This window comes from Trachinotus anak, unplaced genomic scaffold (genome assembly GCF_046630095.1).
Source record: "Trachinotus anak isolate AG129_WGS33_773 ecotype Australia unplaced genomic scaffold, CSIRO_AGI_Tana_v1 ptg000014l, whole genome shotgun sequence".
Classification (NCBI taxonomy): Eukaryota; Metazoa; Chordata; class Actinopteri; order Carangiformes; family Carangidae; genus Trachinotus; species Trachinotus anak.
Window position 1 is genome coordinate 20,295,781 of NW_027273865.1, and position 6,742 is coordinate 20,302,522.

The 6,742-nt window shown below is 38.7% G+C and overlaps 1 long non-coding RNA gene across 4 annotated transcripts in view; it reads left to right on the forward strand.

The window, feature by feature from the left end:
• LOC139632062 (uncharacterized) overlaps nt 1–6,742 on the forward strand; it is a 236,961-nt gene that overhangs the window by 129,449 nt on the left and 100,770 nt on the right. The window lies entirely within an intron of this gene.

Here is a 6,742-nt window from a genome sequence, read left to right on the forward strand (position 1 = left end):
TTCCCAACTTGATCTTTTCCCACTCACCTCATCTCTCCTCTCCTTTTGATCTTGCTCAGCTCCATTCCCGGCTCTTTCTCCAAACTAATTCCTTTAAGTATCTGTACTGCTGTTCAAGTAAATCATGTTTTCTCACACACTCTTTTTTTCCCCCAAGTTACCTGTTTTTTTTTTTTGTTTTTTTTTTGTTGTTGTTTTTTAAATTCTTGCTCTCCACTGCCCCTGCCACTTGCCTTTTTCTCTTCTTTCAGCTCCATCCCTTTCTCCTGGTCCCCTTGCTCACCTCTCCAAATGACAACCCACTCTCCCATGACGGCTCTGGGCCACTCTGTCATCCCTGTCTGTGTGTGTAAGTGTGTGTGTGGTGTTGGATCTGTATATATATGCTTGTGTATGTGCACTAATGCCTATGTGGCCGCTCAGCTTACAGTCAGAGTAATAGATCGGGGAATTTTTTTTTATTGGATTTTTTTAGTCTCTTTCCTGGAATGTGTATATGTCTGTGTGTGTTATGTGCGTGTACGTACCTTTTACAAATCATCCTGAAGACATTGTGGTTGCATTTGTGCATGTGTGTATTTTGTTGTGACATGTGCCTGATTTCTCACAGATAAGAGCATTGCATGGCTGAGGCTGAATTTCATCATTCGCCACAAGGCAGAACATTTCCGCTCCTCTCCTCCTCTCTTCCCGCTCTCCACCCTCTGCTTTTCATGCATTTCATGTCAGGGAACCTGGAGGTGGGCCACTGCTTGTATCTGCTCTAGTCAATAGATCTTAAACTTTGCATATTATGAATTTAAGAGGGGATATTTATTTCTAGGTACTTTTTTTCCCCTCACAATTGGTTTACAAAACCATTTAAGGTTGTGTAAACCTTTGAAGGAGCTCATTAATGCAGAAGTACACACAGTTTAAGTATGATAGAAGTAGATCTGACTATTTATGACAAAAAGGGAATAAAGAAGGGTGAAACAGGGTAATTTTTTATCCAGGTGCTAACAAATTGTCATGTTTTCAGTATCTCTGTGTGCATAGACTGACTTGTGCCTGAAAGCTTGAACCCTTTCCAAATCAGAGCCAAATTAATTCAACCAAAGCTCAAAATAAGCCATAAAAGATCCACATTTACAGTGCTTCTTTTCATTTTCATTTTCCTGGGACCCAAACTAATGATGTGATTTTCCAAAAATCATTACTAAGGTTGGCTTGTGCTTATTAATCTGCCTTGACAAATATTTGAGGCCTGGAAGAGTGAGAATCACTGTGGCATTAATGCCAAGTTTCTTGAAAGGATAGTGGATTAATTTTAAGATGCCAGACAAAGAATACTCCTCTTTGATTTCGTGAAATGATTCCAGATAATTGAGGGAGTGAATCATCTCTGTGTAGTGAGTGTTAACTTCTGGACTGAAAATAATGGAATTAATATTTATGAAAGCTATGGCGCTAGATATTGAGGAGCAGTATTGCTGCCATTTTACAATTAGTTGCATTAAATGAGCTATTTGTAAGTTTTGCTATTGCTACATAGCCTACATTAGCATTAACAGCTGTTTACTTACCAGCCTAGAAGAAATATTGCAAGGTCAGTATCAAACTTCATTCCTTTACTCTAGCGGTAGAAAGCAACCCTCTTGTTTTGCTTAAGTTGGCCCGACTTATCATTTTCCTATACTGAGTCACTATCGATTTCCACTCTTCAGAAGTAGCGCTGCTCATGGGGCATGTTACAACCTCTTGTTTTGCAAGCACAACAATGGCTGAGGCTCTTGACAAGACTGGTAAGCAGTGGAGAACCGTCAGTGTCTTCTAGGCCAAACATATCTACATTTTAATGTTGTATTTCTCTTTCATTTAATAGTTTTTTTTATCTAATTCTAATTTTATAATTATTACCTTGTAATTCTAATTTGAGCTCATTTTTCTTTTTCATTTTCAGAAATGAAAGTGTTACTCTCCTAAAATCATGAAAATTGAGTTATCCAATTTTTATTTTTTGATTTTCTTATTTTATTTTATTTTTTTGTCTTTAGGCAGAGAAAGGGTTAGTGGCTGACACATTGGTTTTGATTTCATAACTGGGACAGAAGGCTTGAAGCCATCTTAGCTGATTGTATTTGTTTAGAAAATGACGGGTGAATTATCCAATTACAATGATGTTTATAGTGGGCTGTCCTCGCCTTCCTGGCTCAAGGCCAGAGCTATCACACGGGGGAAATCGTCTTTGGCTTTTTGAATAGGTGCACTCGCTGTCTTCACATCCTCCTGGGATGCAAACTCAACAGAACATTTTGGGGATACTTCCAATTTTCATGTTGGAAGAAGTGAAGAAGAAGTTGCCTGACAGTCTGTCATGGACTTCACATGACAATATTCTTTTGATTGGTTGAGCCTTATTGACTAAAGCAATATAAGTAATCGAGGAATAGACAGACAATCAGACTTAGGTAGGTAATCACCACTGTTTCGCCGGTCAGAGTTGAAGAAACAGTTCTGATACTCATGGTTCGCTGCTGGTAAGTGCAGAGCTGTTAATGCTCATGTTTCCTATGGAGCAACAACAAAACCTACAAATAGCTCCTTTCACCTAGAGTTGAAATAACTTGTCAAATAACTGAAAATTTGCTTGTCACAAAATTAATAAAAAATAATTTTAGTCAACTATTATGCATGAAAGCCCCATACCCTCTGTTTCTGAAGCCAAAGTTTTTACATCTTTTCTCTGTTGTATATCACCATAAATTGAAGGCCTTTGGGATTTGAACGGTTAATGGCAAATCATGATGAGCTTTTTTCACTATTTCCTCACATTTTGAAGATCGAACAAATTAATGGGTCGCACACAAATAAATTAATTGACATTAAAAATGATTGTTAGCTGCAGCCCTACATTAAACTCAACACTGCCTGTAAGGAGAGCTAAGTAGCTGTGTCAGTGAGGAGCTATTGTGAACTTTGACCTTTCGTAAAAGCAAAGACTTTTCATTGTCTGTCATCACTCCAGAGAAATGTATTGTCCACACTTAAAATGACTTATTAGCCTGTCTGTCCACACTGACCTGAACTCTGCTGTGTGTGTGTGTGTGTGTGTGTGTGTGTACTCCTGACAGAAATTTACTGTTTACAAGGATCTGTATATGACCGTACAGAAGGAATGACCAACATAGCCAACATAGTGACATATCAGTAAATTGATTGATGTGTGTGTATTTGTGTGGCGGTCTTACAGTACGCATGCTGTATTTGTGTATCAGGAGAAAAACCAAGTTTTATAGGGACATGAGTAACAACAGAACTTTATGGAGCATATTTTACTATGAATAGTAAAACTCGTGACTGCTTCACTCATTCTCTGGTTCTGACTGTCCGGCACTGGTAACTCACCTGTTTTGAACTGTCCCCAACATTTAATTAAGTTTTAGATTTACAAGTGCTAATTGAATAAATAAAAGTGTTGCTGCTGGAAAAAGATACAGCACCTACAATCCATTCATAACATTGTTTCAGCCCTGCCAGAATATCTCATAACCTACCAATCATTAAGTAGAAATAAAGAGAGGAAACAACAGATTCATGTTACTACTTCCTTTGTCCTTTTCACTGCTTGTCATGTTAGATAAAAGTAAATATATTTTTATTAAAATATGTATATGATTGTCATTCTCTGGAGTTACATGGTTTCTTTCATCCCACTGATACTTTGATAGTTAACTGGCCCATTGCTGTCCTTTGCTCTCTGCTCCTTCTCTCTCTCTCTCTCTCTCTGTCTCTCTCTCTCTCTTTCTCACACAAAGCCCAGTCAAAACAAATGACTCTGCAACAACTGACTCACCTGAAGAGACACATCTTCAAAGAGACACTCAGAGGCATGAAATAACAACAGAGCATACGTCAGAAAGCATGGTTTTGATGTTGCGTGACATTTGATGAGCCTCCTAAAATTCTTATTTTCATCTGTCGTTGCAACATAGATACACAGATAGGTCTTCTTTCATATCTGTAATACACATGCACACACACATACACACAAATGTATTGTAATAATGCCTTATATGACCTCTTTCAACTTACTTTAGTTTTGACCGGGGGGGCTATTTTTAATGTGGCACACAGATTATTCTGAGACGGCGACAGAGACAGAGGACTCCTCACAATTTATGCACATTCAGTACACACACACAAGTCTGTACCTTTGCAAGCACAGCAGATTAAAAAGATAGCCACGCTGATACGTTTGCTATGTAAACATGAGTAACACAGTATGAACAGCCTGTGGCACACACACACTCACATACTCACGTATTAGAATTGCACACAAATGCACACTCTTTCGAGAGCTTGAGTGCTAAAAGGAGAGCAGCATTTCAGTAAACTGTCCTTTTATTGATCCATTTGAGGGAATGAATTATTCAATCTAAAGTGGACCAGCTGCCAGCTATACCATCTCTGTTCTCTCTCTCTCTCTCTCTCTCTCTCTCTCACACACACACACACACTCTCACACACACACACACACACACACACACACACACACACACACACATACACACGATGTGCCTGTCATTCACTTACGTACTCTCATACACTGAACACAATCATCCCATCACACATAAAGGACACTAGAGGGTAAAATACTCATATTTTTTTCCACATTCAATTTCCTTGATCTTTTCAGAGGCTCTGACAGTTGTTACCTTGGACAATTTAATGTCAGTATAGAAGGTATGAGAAAGTGCTTGAGAGCTGTAAAGGCACAGATGCTCAACATGAGCTTTTTTGTCGTCCAATTATCAGTATGAATTATTCCCTGTATTGATTTCTACATTAACTGCATTTTGAGTAGAATACTTTGCAAGTTAGTTTTTCTTAAGAATCCAGTAATTAAAAAACTTCTCCTTTAAAGCTTGAAACACTCACCAAGCTTTTTATCGGGAACATCATACGAACACTGGGTAGGGCCTCCCTTTGCACTGAAAACAGCCACAAGTCTTTGTGACACTGATTCTACAAGATGTTAGAGACATTCATTTGAGATTCTGGTCCATGTTGACATGACCGCATCACATCATTTCTGCAGATTTGTCAGCTACACATTCATGCTGCCAATCTCCTTTTCTACCACATCCCAGAGATGTTCTGTTGAATCCAGATATGGTGAATGGGGTAGCCACTGAACATTGACATGTTCATGAAACATTCCTCAAACCAGCCTGGGCTGTTGACACAGGGCAGATTGGGTCAGTGGCTTCATGCAGCTGACCCTTAGATCATGCATTCAGATTCATCAGAGCTGGCTGCATTTTTCCAGTCTTTGCCCAGTTTTGATAAGCCTGTGAAGTACTGAAGCCTCAGATTTGTGCTCTTGGCTGACAGGAGTAGAACCTGACACGGTTGTCTCCTGTTGTAGCCTGTCAACCTCAAGATTCAACGTGCTGTTCATCCTGAGATGCTTTTCTGCTCATCCCTGCTGTAAAGGGTGGTTATCTGAGTTACTGTAGCCTCTCTGTCAGCTCCAACCAGTCTGGCTGTTTTTGCACCATTTATCTGAAGTTGTTTTTAGTGAAATCCTTTAAGGAGTGCAAAGCAGCATGTCCTTTGCGTATGATCTTGGACATATTTTTTTAGGTTGGTGGCTTGAATACTTGGTGGGCTACTTTAGAAGTGCACATTTTTTAGGGAGTGATGTGTGTACCATTGTGACCATTTGTCTGATGATAAGGCAGTCTGGAGAAGGATGCCCATGCCAGGAGGGAGGTCAAGGCACCAACTCATTCCTCTTCCTAGACACTTCCATTTATCAGGCCTGACTGCATGTATCACACACCCTCAAGGTAGGGTTGTGTGCATGTCTCTGTGTGTGTGTTTGTGTGTATGTGTGTGGGCTGAAGAAAGGGCGAAAGACCTAGAGAGATGAGTAGAATTATGTGCGTGGGAGACAGACAGGCAGAGACACTGAGAGAAACTTCACAGGTAGACCTTGTGGATGTGGAATTTCCAAATATTGTAAAATCCTTTTATTTCTCTGAGGTGTAGAAACCTAACGTTTATTTGCAATATTATTTAACCTAGAGGCTTGGTGTGAAGAAGTTCTACTTTGACCCCAATTATCAATCTTTTAATGCAATAAATCTTTATGTAGAGTTTGAGGCCTTTTGTCAGTGATGGATTTCCTGCATTTAGAAGCAGGAAAAAAATCCAAAGAGGCCAGAGCATGTGGCATTAGATCCACAGAAAGAAACCAGTGGTAATATATTCAAAATAATATTGTAGAATCGCAGTATTTAAATGGCTAAAAACACACAATATAGGTAAATGAATGCAGCTGCATCATCTGACATGTATTGACATTGGCAGAGGTAACTGTTAACCAGTCAGTAACAAAATAATAACTAATGTAGTTGAAGGTAGATATAAGAACATTTTAAGAACTAATAATTGTGCATTATTTGTGCAAAATTACAACTTCTCCCATGAAGACATGATTGACATTCTTCAAACTGTGTTTTACAATATTGTTTGTTTCAACGCCAGCCTCCACTTATGGCTGCCAATGGACCCGTAATAAACACTTACATCAGCTTATACAACTACACTATGTGTGTTATTAATAATTTATTAATTGTTTACATACCACTTACAAATGCGAAATGGGTTATATTATATATTATGTTCATATTATGTATATATATATACATAATATGAACATAAATGATTCTATAACACTTATCATCTTAAGTTT